Below are 14,721 nucleotides of genomic sequence, written 5' to 3' on the forward strand. Positions count from 1 at the left end.
TAAATAAATAAATAAATAATAATAATAATAACCAGTTACCTAGGGAGGTGGTGGGCTCTCCCACACTAGAGGCCTTCAAGAGGCAGCTGGACAACCATCTGTCAGGTATGCTGTAGGGTGGATTCCTGCATTGAATGGGAATGTTATTACATAACATTGAATGTTATGGGAATAGTAGAATAACTCTACTATTCTATGAGTCTATGATTCTACTATTACCAGTCACTACTTCCTTGGTTCTGAATTCATGGGAGCATAAACCAGGGCTTACATAAAGAAACAGAGGATGCCTTAGAGCTCCATCAGATGAATGTTTTATTGCACGCTTGTTTCTGGGCACTCATGGATTTTCACAGGTCCCTCTCACGCCGTCGCCTGCCGCCCATGCGCCTCCCACCCCTTCTAGCCTTCTTTGCGTGACAAAAAAACATCTGAGTAAGTCTGACTTATTTTTTGAGATGAAACTTGCCGCTATCCCCTGCTGTGTGCAGGCGAAGCAGCGGAATCAAAATGGCCCGCTGAATGGGCCACTTGCACGTTGTTTACTTCCTCTTTTGAAAAAGGAAGTAATGAGGGACAAACGCGCAGGCAGAGAAGTGACGGTAAGGAAACGTGGTTTTCCCCTGTGTGATGGATGCTCTTAAACTCCACATTCATATTATTTTGGTTCACGTCATGGGAGACACAGGCTGCCATCTTTAACATGTGTGTTTCGATGTCCCATTGAACTCAATGGTGCTTAAGCCATATTGTTTTCAATGGGGCTTCGAAGCACGTATACATGTATGCTAAAGATGGCAGCTTGTCTCTCCTGTGACATGTCCCTAAATGGCAACCCTCGCTGTGAGTAGGCTTGGAAATGATTAAGCTGTTAGTTTATTAATTTTGATCGTCATTGCCAACTCATAGCTAGGGTTGCCAACTTTTTTTACTCGCCCTTGCTCCTGTGCCTTTATCCGCTGCAGACATTAGCAGGTGAAAGGCAAAAAGGGATGGGACCAAATTACCAGCATATTTGAGTTTACAGCTCTTACTGCCAGTAATTAAGCCTTTAGAGATGCATTTTACCATGGCGGGGACGGGACAGGAAAATGTCAGGAAAACATCTAACAAGCAGAAGTTGGAGAAAACGGAGAATGGGGCATGGTCAGGAGGGCCTAAATTGGCCCCAGGGCCTGGGGTTTTGTATTCCAGATGTATGCGTATATAAAGCTAATATGGATGAGCACTTCACTTCAATAGGACTTACAGCTCAATCCTCCTAGGCCTGGAGGCTGGTGGCTCCAATGTCAGTGGGTTGGTAAATCCTCTCTGGGTTTCATTCAGAACCTGTCAGAACTCTAAAGGAGCCACCCACTGACATTGGAGCCACCAGCCTCCACTGAGTAAGTCCCACTGTGTTCAAATACACCGAAGCAAAACCCCACTGCATTTGCATGGAGACTGTAGCCCTCTGAACGGTTCCCAGAAAGTACTACAAAAGTTTTCTTCTGCCACACTCGGTTAATCTTTGAAACGCTTGTTATTCCCCTGTAGCTGCAAATTGGGCAGGGACCGTGTGTGTGTGTGTGTGTGTGTGTGTGTGTGTGTGTGATGTGGGGATGAAGGTCTGACATGGCCCCGTTTATCTTTGCTAAAATGTTTTTAATTGTTTTATCAGTTAGATTGTTTTTTATACTGAACTATATATGCATTTTAACGTGAACTGCTTAGAGATGTTATATTATGCAGTACGGAACTATTATAAAATAATAATAATAATAATAATAATAATAATAATAATAATTTGTTGTTGGAGGACAACCACCCTGGAGCAAGTTGGAGAAAGTGCAGGCTAAATAGGTCCTGAACTATAAGAGTAGGTGTGGCGTAGCGGTTAGTGTGGCTGGACTCTAGAGCTCTGGGTTCTAGTCCCCACTCAGCCATAGAAGCTCACTGGGTGAAAGGGGCCAGTCACTGACTCTCAGCCTAACCTACCTCACAGGGTTGTTGTGCAGATAAAATGGAGAGGAGGAGGAACATGTAAGCCACTTTGGGTTCCTTGAAGGAAAAATGGCGGGGAGATTTAAATGTGACAACGCCACAATAATAATAATAATAATAATAATAATAATAATAGTAGTAGTAGTAGTAGTAGTAATAGTACATCTTAATCACCCACATGTTTAGTTTTTTTAACGGTTTTTAATGCTTTATTATGTGTGTATGTTCTGTGTTATGTCTGTCTCTTCTGCCAAGACTCTTGTTCATGCATTGGTTATTTCTCGGTTGGACTACTGCAACCTTCTTCTCACTGGCCTTCCTTCTCCTCACATCAGTTCATTGGTTTCCGTTCATCACTCTGCTGCTAAGATCATCTTCTTGGCTCGCCGCTCTGACCATGTTACTCCACTTCTGAAATCTCTTCATTGGCTTCCAATTCACCTCAGAATCCAATATAAACTTCTCCTGTTGACCTACGAAGCTTTTCACTGTCTAGCTCCTGCCTATCTTTCCTCTCTCATCTCACACTTTTGCCCCGCTCGTGCTCTTCGCTCCTCTGATGCCATGTTTCTCACCTGCCCAAGGGTCTCTACTTCCCTTGCTCGGCTTCGTCCATTTCCTTCCACTGCCCCTTACGCCCAGAACGCTCTTCCAGAACATTTGCGAACTACAAATTCAATCGCAGTTTTTAAAGCTCAGCTAAAAACTTTTCTTTTTCCTAAAGCTTTTAAAACTTGATTTTGTTCTGACTTTCATACTGTTCGTTTTACTCTCCCCTGTGCCTGTTTGGTGCATTCTCTTCCCCTCCTTATTGTTTTATTATGATTTTATTAGAATGTAAGCCTATGCGGCAGGGTCTTGCTATTTTATTGTTTTACTCTGTACAGCACCATGTACACTGATGGTGCTATATAAATAAATAAAATAATAATAATAATTTTAGAATTTAAAATTTTGCATACTCGTTTTTAATCTTAATTTTAGGATTTCTGTGAACCGCCCAGAGAGCCCTGGCTATGGGGGCGGTACATAAGTGTAATAAAATAAATAAATAAATAAATAATAAATAAATAAAATAGTAAATGGGCGGCTAGCTGAGGCGGGATTCGAACCCGCGACTGCGCGGGCCAAACAGCTGGGCCTGGCCGGCGTGCGCCTTTACGCGCTGGCTGGAGCGGGGCGGGCCCCGAGCGCCGCCGGAGTGATGTCAGGCTCGGAGGGGCGGGCCGCGCCTGGCCGTGAGTCACCCGCTGAGCCGCGGCGGGAGCACTGCTGCCTTGCCGGGGAGGCGCTCGCACCTGCCTCCGCCCTCGCTGGCCCCGCGACGCCACCTTTCCCTCCGCCTCGCCATCCCCTTCTTCATCCCAGCTGCCCAGGCGGGCGCGCCGGTCGCAGCCTCCTCCTCCGAGCCGCGTCTCCCAAGTTCCCGAAGTTTGTTCCGCCGCACCTCTTCGGGCACGATCCGGAGCCCGCGTTTCCTCGGGAGGGAGCCGTCCCGCGGAGGCAAGTCGGGTTTCCTGGGGAGGGATCGCGGCGGTCAGGGGGCTTCGTGTGTGCCTGTGGCCGGGTTGGAAGGACGCGCAGCGCTTTGGGGGCTGCGCGCCGGGCAGCCGGCGTTGCTTCGGAGTGGAGCCCCTTGCATTCCTGCGCGAGCCCTCTTCCTGCTGGCCACCGATCCGCGTCTGACTTCAGCCGGAGGACGCGGGGGCTACCAGCCCTGAGTCGCCGCTTCTTTTTCAAGGTTTTTGCGCTCCGGCTGGTCCTGGATTATAACGGTCTAAATCAGCCTTTACTGGACGCCCCCTCCCCACCCCCCGATAATTTGGTCTTCAACGCCCATCAGCCCTCGCCAACATGCCCAAGGATCAGGAGTGCTGGGAAGTGTAGTCCAAAACATCGGAGGGCACCCGGTTGGGGAAGGTGGGGTTAAATGGACGCACAACCGGCTTAAGTGGTTTGGGGATCGCGAGGGTGGCGAGTTCGAGCTGCGGTAACTTGAACTATGCTCTATGAATTCTTTTAGATTGGAGGCCTGGTAAAAAAAAATAGTTTCCCTTAACTTTTCCCCTGTCTCTATTACCTTGTTTATCTTCCATTATTCTGCTCCCTGTCTTAACTTCTTCCTCTACATCTTTGTCTGTTGTGGACTGTAAAGCTACAACTTTGCCCCTGTTGTTATGTACAGCACCTAGCACTTACTCTACCTCTCATAAGTCATGGGCCCACTGTTTACAATATGTTGGTGATTCTCTTTCTCACTGTGTGCCTGTATTGATGCAACTGCCAACTGAGGATTCATTTAATGCACCAGGCTCCGTTCTCTAAATCTGTTGGTTTTTTACAGTGCCACTAGACTCTTTTTTCTTTCTTTTTAAAGCACCATCCTGGTATTTTCAGTAGATGTTGCAATATTCATCCCCCTTTGAACAAAATCCATTTCCAGTAGGCAGGCATAAATGCTTTCAGGATGGAGCCCTTCCCAGTATCCATTGAGCTGGATGCATTTGAATTACAGTCGGATTCCGTGCTTGTTTACTCAGAAGTAAACCCGTGGCCAGTGGGGCTTACTCTTGTGTGGAAGTGGCTGGGCTTGTGGTTTCGCTCATGCGATTTACTCACAGGAGCAAGCCCCTGTGAATGTGGTTCCGCGGCATGTAATTCTGAGTAAATAATCTTAGGGTTAGATCATCTTCTATTTTTGGACCGATGTTCTTTTAAGGACCAAAGTTGATTAATGCCCTGTGGCCAGGATCCCGAAGAATTGCTCTGCTAATTCTTTGTGCTCCAGGGTGCTTTGGGCTTGTATTTCCTGAACAGCAATTTCTCTCTTTCCCACTCCCTCCGCCGCCGCACACACGCATTGTTTAGCAAATGGTTCTTGAAATTTATGGGAGTTGGCAACCAAGCCCTTTAGGACTCGCCTATGTTGATTTCCATGCATCACATTTAATTTTGTATGTTCATTGGGGCAGGGACCCGTGCACCATGTCTTGCTGATGCTGCAATAAATTTTATGATGGTGACGGTGTTATTAACAGCAACACTCATGTTTATGGATTGCAGCTTAAACATGTGTGGACAGTTATTGTTGTGTGAAAAGGCCTGTGGATGGGCCAGGAATTTCTACTTGATGCTCTCTTTCCTCCATCTGCTCCCTGCCGCAGGGGGCTGATTTGGCAGCCTCAAAACTAGATTTTTCATCCTTGTGCTCCGCTCTTAAAAACAATTATTTCTTTGTGTCCTATTGATTTCACTTGTGGCTCAACCGGCAGCCTTGAAACTCTACACATGGTAAACCTTCTTTGTTGGGTAATGGCAGCAATGTAAGAATGACTCTACTGTATGTCCTAGTGCTCTGTACCTGTCATCCTTTTGCCTTGTGTAACTTTTGTTGCGAATGAGAACACCTTCTTTGACCAGGTGTTGCTCTTTGGGCCTGATCACACTTTCTAGAGAAGGGTATATGAAGCTTCAGGTGCAAGAGAGAGAGAGAGTGAGAAATAAAACATCTGAAAGATACTAGTAGTTTTGAGACAGCATTTTTTATTTCTCAAAGTGGTTCGCATCACTAATCTATATAATAATCTTGTAAGATAGGCCCGCAATTGATATCATAATTTGCAAAGGCCCTGTTATATGTCTCCTCCGCACCCCCATATCAGTAGGGACATGGAACAGGGTCTTTTCTGTAGAAGCACCTTGGTTATGGAATTCTGTCCCCAGCGAGGTTAGATTGAGACTTCCTTTACTTTGTGCTTCGGGCAGTTCGTGAACACTGTTTGTGTTGTTAATGGTCTTCAATGCTGCTTTCTAACTCAACGTCACTCTGTTTTGAAATGCTTTATGGGACTGAAGGTTTTTGTTTTTGCTCCTCTGGTTTTATGTTGTTTTGAGTCTATTATGTGATTTGATTTGTATATCGCTTGGAGCGCCTGTGACTCCGAGGGGCAGTTAATGGCTTGCCTTCAGACCACCTAGCAAGTTCATGGCTGAAGTCCGGTTTGCCTTGCTGTAGCTCAGTATTAGAGTATTAGAGTGCAATCTTTGTGTGCAGAAGTGCCCCAGCTAAAAGCAGCTTGGGTAATAGGGCAGGGAGATGTGAATTTGGTATAAGGCAGCATCATGGGCATGTGAAATTTCGATCCATGTTTGCGCCTAGCCACTCTACACCAGCTCTGGGTCAGGTTCACTTTCTGAAACAGTGGACCTTCCCCATGTTCTTTAAAAAACACATTATTATTATTATTATTATTATTATTATTATATTTAAAAAAAACACCGCCAAAACGAGAGGTTCAAGTAGAATGGTAAAGGGATATCTACTGTTGACCCTAAATGAGTTGGTGTAGACATGCAAGCAAGCTTTTGAGTTTCACAGAGTTCTTCAGACAAAATGGAAATTGGCTTGCCTTGACAAAGAGTTCTGTGAAACACAGAAGTTTATGTGAATTTGCACCAGGCTTGAGCCCAGTAAAAGGTGTCATTTTGCCTACTTGCATCTCTTTCGTTCTCCGAGGGTGTAACTGCTCTTTATTTATTTTTTTAGAGTTTATGTTTATGTTTTTCAGCCTTCTTTGACTCTCCTAGAGTGTTCACACATCTTGACTCAAAAGCAGTGGTTGCAGTAATCTGTTGTGGGCACTCATTTGTACGTCATCTCTCCAAACAAGCCCTGGTCTGTTTTATGTTTTTCTTCCAGCCAGTTTAATATTTAACTCTTATGAGGTTTCTGGACGGGTGTTATGTCGTTTAAATGTTTCTGCACAAAGGACGCTTTTGGGGAGCAAAACCCCCAGCTGTCCTGTTGGCTGGAGGGCATTAACCTTGCCCACTGGGGCTTTCCCATCTTCTCTGCAAATCATTTCCTGCCCTTTCCATATCATGGACAACCCAGCCGTTAGCCGTGTTTACCCTGGGCCCATGCCCTCTCTTGGAATTTCACCGGCTCCTGCTTTCGAAATAGGTGTTTAACGCTTGATTCCCTAGAGGGGCTCTAGCATTATTGAGTGCCGTACAAGCAAAGGGTGATGGTTGCAGCTAGATGTAATCTCAGCACCAAATCTGGATTTGCAGAGGTAATGCAAATCTGCCGGGGGGGGGGGGGGCGGGGGCGGGCAGAGGTGGCTGCTTCATTCTTCTCACACTTGCCAGTTCTCACCTTTCCTCCCAGTGGGCCTTGACTTCTGGTGTAGGACCCCAGCTGATACAAAACAGATCAGGCTAAAATCACCCGAGGATTTGGAGAGGGCATTTTTAGGAGGAAACAAGCCACAAAAGGGAAAAACACATACACATACACCCAATCATGGAACTCTGCATCTACATCATAACACATAGTTCTGCTCTTAGGATGCTTTCAGGGGGTGTGGTTTTTAGGGTTGTTAACAGCTGTAATTTAGTGACCCCCATGGCTGTGGAGGTGGATGAGGGCAGCTGGACAATCCCATCCTTAATTTCCTGCTGGTTCATCTCTTCCCTTTTGTGTTATCTTTCTCCTCCTGGCTTTCTTACAGCATTATCAGCTGAAGATGAGAAGCAGATATCTGGGAGCAATTTCCCCCTTCTCACCAAATCTGATCCCTCTCTTCCTTAAAATACTTCTAGCCTGCCCGGAATGTGGCCTGGTTAATTTTCTTGATTTATCCCGGGTTTGTTTTGCTGAAACTTCTTTTCATTTTCCCCCTGATCTGTTTTCTCTCTCCTATTTCTTCTCTGCTTTGCTCCACTCCTCCATGCTCTTTATTTTTAAAACATTATTTAAAAATGTACTGTATATGCTATCTTTATCAAAGATTTCATTTCATGTTTATGATAACGGACTGTTGAATCTTGTGTTCCTGTTGCATCCATTGATGCTGCTTTCTCCATTCTGGTGACTCCCATATATGTTGGATTAAAGTTCCCATCATTCCCAGTCACTGTGGCCATGATGGGATGGGTAGACCAACGCATCTGGAAGACTCCAGGCTGGGGAGGGATTGTCTTTGGGGCTGGGGGAGGGGGCGATATCTCTGATAGTGCTCAAATTGTATTTTGTGTGCATTCAAGACTTGCCTGCAGTCCTATACATAGCTGTACAAGAAGAAAGCCCCCCGCTGAATTCCGTGGAATTTCCTCTCAGGAAAGTCTGTGCAGGATTGCACCCTTAGTGAACAGCCACAATCATCTCTCTTCTTTTTTTAGTTTGAATTTTTGCGGTTCAAAATTTGCTGTGTGCTTTGCAAGTGTTGCTTTTATGGTGGTACCGTAAGTATTTTTTTTTACTGATGAAATGGAAGCGGAAGTAAAGTGCTGTGTTGATTCAAAGAATCTGCTAAGCGGAGCTAGAAAACTCCCAGTGACTAGGAAATTAGGCTTCCTCCTCTTTTCTTTTAAATGAGGGTGTTACCTGGGAATTTATTTATGAAAACATTTATATCCCGCCCTATATCACAGGGATCTTCTCCAGCCTTGCCGGTAGGATTACGACACGGCTGAGATGACAGATTACTTTGGCAGACGGGGCCGCTGGCTTTGGATTTCATCCAGCCGGCTGCCTGAAGAAAATTCCTGTGTAGCTCCAAAACCTGCTATCTTACCAGCATCAGTAGTAGTTATTACTTGGATTCTCCCCCACTCCTTGCTCTCTTTTTAAGTCCTGGTTGGCTTAAAAATAAATTCTCCATTTAAAAATAGACACTGCTGTATTTAGTGAACATGGCATTAAAGCCAGCTGTATAAGAAGGTTAAATTGGTTTGTTTGCATAGCTTATCTCCTTGTAGTCCAGGTGTGTGTTGCTTACTGCGGCCTTCCCCAGCCTGCTGCCCTCTAAACATATTGGACTACAGAACCCATCAGTCCCAGCTAGCATGTGGGCCCACCCACAAAAGGAGCTGTGTGAAGAAGTCCTTTATCTGTCCTGTATTTTCCACCAACCAGCTTCATGGGGCGACCCCATTGGGTTCTAGTGTTATGGGAGAGTAATAGTAATAATAATAATAATAACTTTTTCATACCCACCTCTCCAATTTGATCGAGGCAGGGAAGAACAGTAAATATAAAATACATAAAATTGAATTAAGAACATAATATACATTGTTAAAACATCCTAAAATTCCACTGGATAGGTCACTGTCTCCTTATCCACATTGTCCACACCGTGCATGATTGTGTCCACCTCTGTCATGTGTCCCCTCAACCTCCATTTTTCCAAGCCAGACAATCCCGGCTGTTGTACCCTTCCCTAATAGATGGGTCTTTCAAGAGCTTCTCCAGCTAAACCTATACATGTCTGCTCATGCTTTTGATAGCATATTAAATCTGTAGCTTTTATTCAGGAATCTCCAATAATTGCGCTGCTGCCTTAAACTGTTTTGAGTGTTTTCTGGACATCTTTAAAAATGTGAACCGCCCAGCGAGCTTTGGCTATTGGGCGGTATAAAAATAAATAAATAAATGGTACTTGTAAGCCAGCTTGGAGACCAATATTTGTTTGAAAGGCAGGGTATTCAATTTAACCCTCCAACAAGTGCGTGGCCAGATCTACACCAAGCGGGATATAACACTTTGAAAACGTTTTGAAAACGGTATATGAAATGCGTCCTGGGCCCGAACAGTTGTCAAAACCATTATAAACTGTGATAAAGCAGTAGTGTAGAGGGGTCAGGTTGGTGCTTGGACTTAACATCTGGCATTGTGTATTCTGAGCGGGTGTCCCCATTGTTCATGTTGGTGTGCAAGGGAGTGTATTGCAAATGGAGAATGCAGCGTCCCAAGGGAACGGTTTGTAGTGTTCTTAATTGAAAACTGCTTTGGCCAGAGCCCTTTGGATATGATTTTCTGTCTCCTAATAGACAAGCAAAGGAGATGGCTGTATTTGATTTACACCACTTACGGATTAACAATAAATTATTTTTATATTTTTTTAAAATTTCATATATTATATGTTATATGTATTATTTAACTTTGGTATTGCTTGCTTTTCCCCCTCGCTGTGTGTGTATCCTATGTGAAGGCCATTGGCCAAAAGTGATAAAAATGGATTGAACTGGAGCGCCAAACATACTGATGACCTTGCTCTGATTGGCCAATTGGGCTTCCATGGAAAAGCGGCCTTCTCCAACCACCATTAATGGACTATGACACCCATCGTCCCCAGCCAGCATGGCCAGTGGGATGATGGGACTTGTAGTCTAACCCATTTGGAGGGTGCAAGTTTGCTTTAAAAGATACTGAAACAATTGGCGTCTTTTCCAACCAGAAGACTCTTTAATTGTGTGGAAGTAGGGCTGGTAAACCCCGATGGAAGCGTTTACTGCTGTGAATCCCATCATTCTATCTATAAAAGCAAGAGATGCCAACCTAGCAAGGCTGAAATATTTCTGAAACAGTTGGCTCTCATGCTCTTGAAAGGCAAGGCAGCTGGCCTGAGGTCACGTAGCTTTCCACTGGCTTCTTTGTACTGTTAAGCTGCATTAAGACCAGTGACTTCCTAGAATACCTGGCATCCAAATTCTATTAAAACATCCGTGCTTGGCCAAGTCCTATTTCCCTCTGTAAAAGTTAAATTAGGTCACCTGATGGTTAACATTCTGAAAAGTAGGGTGGACAATGGTATGTTGAGATTGCTTCCTCTTCTTAATCCCCGCAATGGTTAATTTGTTTTGTTTTGTTTAACTTTAGGGTGAGATATAGTTCAGGCAACTAACAAGAACGTTTCACTCTACTTCGAGTGCAGTTTCCCCTTCCTTGGTATGTGGTCCTGTCTGAAAATCAATTTAAATGGAGATCTTTAAGAATCAAATTGAATCTTTTGATAGCAGCGGAACCCAAGATAATGGGCCAAGAGGAATTCAGTTTAATTAGTTAAAAGTGGAATGGGAGTTAGAAATAAACTCTTGATAAACCATAAAAGCAATTATATAGGGGATTTGTTCAGCGCAAATGGAGCATGGCTGCCAGTGCTGGAAAAAAACTAAATGAGGGAAATTGAAGGACCTGCCTGCTTTCCAGACCATAATCTAAACAAACTTAACATGTTATCTGCAATGGCGAAGGTGCCTGGAGTGTATGATCAGGTTTTCCTGGTATCTTAACAAACTTCTCAAAGTTTGCCCTAATTGCTAATCACTGTTTACGAAACTTCAGAGTGAATACGGAATGGAGCAGAAGGAATGCTAAGATCAAACTTCATATTTTAATTCAGGGTTGCAGATACTCTTTCAGCCTGAAGGACAAATTACAGTTTATTTCTTTATTACATTACTATACCGTCCAATAGCCGGAGCTCTCTGGGCGGTTTGGACAAGCTCTTGGGTTGGGATGTAGAGATTTTGTTAAATGGGTTCTATCAGTGTTTTATGGTATCTTTCATTCCGTCATCCACCTTGGATAGCTCCTTTAGAGTTCTGACCGAAACTCGGAGCGGATTCACCGCCCCACTGACATCGGAGGCACCAGACTCCACTAAAGGGGAGCAGGTGACTAATAAACAAGCTGGACAAATGAGGTGCTGGATTGCAGCTTCCTAATTATTACCTGCCACAAATCTCTGAGTGGCTCAAGGAGAGATGGTGAGTTTGTCTCACACTGAAGGCTATATTAACATCCTCTCCGGGGCCGGCAGGCTTAAATGAGTTTCTGGTTTAGCTGTAGTTAACATACTATGCATATTACTGATGTGAGTACTGTAGAGTAGATAGTGGATGATGTCTTATGATTGTGTATGTGTGTGTTTAAATGTTTTGGATCAATTCCAAATGTGCAAGGCAGTGGTCTGGGTCACACATCACAGAACTGTGGGTTATCATAAAAAAATTCCAATTGCTCCCACTGCAAGCAGGAGAGGTTCAAGAAGCCTGTCAGGGTTCTGCCTATGATTTGGACTCCCTGAGCAACTCCTTAAGGATCTTTTGCCTCCTTAAGAGTCTTACCTTCCTTCCTTTACCTTCTCCTTCCTAATAACGTGGGGTTTAGGCTGTAGACGTGGGCTGAGTGACTCTCCAGACACTTTGTTTAACACAATTTACTAGAATATTAAAACAACCAAATTGCAAGGGTATTTAGTCAATAAAGCTGAGTGATACAAAGGCATTAAAAAAAAAGGTGCAAAAATACAAGTCCTTTACCCTAGCTGCATTTAAGTTTTTCCAACTTCTTTTTCCTCATGCTCTCCTCTTTTCCTGTTCTGCTTGTGATTTGCATGCAGATTGTCCCAAGTAAAATATGTCCTGGGCTTCTCCAGGTAAAAAGCAGTCTTAGGTAATAAGCACTAGAAAAAACTTGTACCTGAGACCATGGAGGCCCACCGGCCAATCACAATTGATAATACTGGGCGGGATGGTTGCGTGCGGTCCATTCAAGGCAGCTTCTTGCGTTCCAAGAAATCTCTCCGTTCAAGTTCCACCTCTGTGATGGTCTCTTTGAGCAAGTTGCAGTCTTTAGCCTCAGCTGCCCATCTCTGAAATGGGAGTAATGCTGGCCATGTTTGAAAGGTGGGGAATGAACGTGGAAACGGATTTATCAGGGCAACCCACCTTTTGTGGAACTCCCTGCCCCAAGTCACCTTCTTCTGTATTTGTGTTTTGTTGCCAAATTAAGACTTTTTTCCCCTTCTTCTAAATAAGCGTCCATCTCTGTTGTTGCTTAATTTTATTTCTCTGTTAGTTTAGGGCTCTTTGTGTTCTTGGGTTTGCTGCTGCTCTTAGCCTTGTTGTAAATGCATTTCCATAGTTGGTTATTGGTTTTTATGCTCTTCATATTTTTAATAATCTCTTTGGAGTAGAAAGCGGGTTATGCATTTCTTAATCAATAACATATTTAATAATAATAATAATTAATAAAAAAGACTCATTTTAAAGTGCTGCTTGGTGGTATTTTATTTATTTATTTATTACATTTTTATACCGCCCAATAGCCGAATCTCTCTGGGCCCTTCAGGCTGCAGGCTTAATCCATAATGCCAGTTTCCCTATCCAACCTGCGTTGTCTCAGGTTCCTCCAGTAGGCTGGGCCTGGCTTCCCAGCCCTGCCTCCTGAAGGGAATCCCCACTGTTATCTCCACTCTGAAATCAGAGATAACGGTAGGGATTCCCCTGCATGTTGCACACCTTCCTGTTGGCTTTCAGGGCTGAGATAACAGCAGGGATGTGCGTGGTGGGGGACTCTGCACTGGCCAACTCCCTTCCTCTGTGCTGCACAGAGACAGGCTCTAATGATGTCAGTGAGGGTCTTCCATCCTGGAGAGGGCCTGGTAGGGGGGGATATCCAGTCCCTACCACCACCAGAAAAAGTCCCTGTACCCCTGCTCTATACTATTGGTATGCATAAGTTAGAGCAGCTTTCCCCAAACGGATGTCTTCTAGACATGGTTGATGACAACTTGATGAGTCCCAGCTAGGGATGTTTGAAAAATTTATTTTTGTTCACCAACCATGCAAGCATGCTCCGTTCGAAGCCCCAAACCCAAGCGTGTGTCAGCAGAAAGTATTTGCAAATTGCCGAACACGTGCTCGCCTTCATCTCATTCCCGATTCCCAATTTGATTTGTACGAATTTCCCGATTTGCACGAATTTCCTCAATAGACTGAATCAGCCCCGTTTTAGTCTATGGAGGAAATTCACGCATGTTTGGGGAGACTCGTGCAAATCTCACGTTCGGTCGCTGCTCAATTTGCACAAGTTTCTTGTACGCGTGAAGCGATCCTAAATGGGAATCTGGCACATGAAGAGCACAGAGGCGTGTCCGGAGAGTGATTTTGTTTATCCCTTGTTCATCCATCCCTGGTCCCAGCTTCCATGGCTGCTGTTGTGGGCCTGCACATCTGGAAGTTGGGGAAGGCTCTGTGTCAGAAGGACCTCTCCACGCTGTTCCTGAAAATGCCACTGCTTGTGTGAACGAAAACGTCTTAACCGCCTGGAGAGAACTCTGCAGGAGAATCAAAACCTGTTGTTGTGGCTGGTTCTCCGTTGGAGTGGGATGACAGTGTGGCCTAGATATTCCTCTGAAAGTTAAACAGTAGGAGACCCCGTCGGTCTGTCTGCAATCAGCCCCTTCCTGGCTGTCTATGCAGAGGCCACTAATACCTCCATAATAGCGGCGTGACTACCCACTGCTTAAGCCCTGTTGTGAATAACTTTAATTTTTAATGTGATTGAAGGTTGAGAGGAGAGCTTCCTGCCAACCTGCTGTTCCATCTCAGAGGGCTGCTGTTCTAATACGAACCGGGGCTGGTTACCTAGGCAATTCTACTGGCATCCTGTTGAGGCGAAGACATTGCAGCAAGGTTGCTTTCCCTTGCGAGATTTTCCTTAGGAGTCAGACATTGGGGAGCAGATAGGATATGGGAGGACGTTTCACACCGCCATGATGTGGGGATGGTGGGACCCCAAGTTGAGACCCCATGGGAAGGGAGCTTGCTGGGCAGGGCCATGAGACAGATTTCGGCCCACCTGGTGTGAAGATGGATTAAGCAGCTACTTGAGATCTAGAATGGCTTTGGACCGCAATACCTGATGGAACGCCTCTCCCGACATGAACCTACCCATACACTGCGCTCAACATCTAAGGTCCTCCTCCGAGTGCCTACTCCGAGGGAAGCTCGGGGGATGGCAACAAGGGAGAGGGCCTTTTCGGTAGTGGCCCCCCAACTGTGGAACGATCTCCCCGACGAGGCTCGCCTGGCGCCAACATTGTTATCTTTTCGGCGCCAGGTCAAGACTTTTCTCTTCTCCCAGGCATTTTAACAGCATTTAACAAC

This window comes from Elgaria multicarinata, chromosome 9 (genome assembly GCF_023053635.1).
Source record: "Elgaria multicarinata webbii isolate HBS135686 ecotype San Diego chromosome 9, rElgMul1.1.pri, whole genome shotgun sequence".
Taxonomy (NCBI): domain Eukaryota; kingdom Metazoa; phylum Chordata; class Lepidosauria; order Squamata; family Anguidae; genus Elgaria; species Elgaria multicarinata.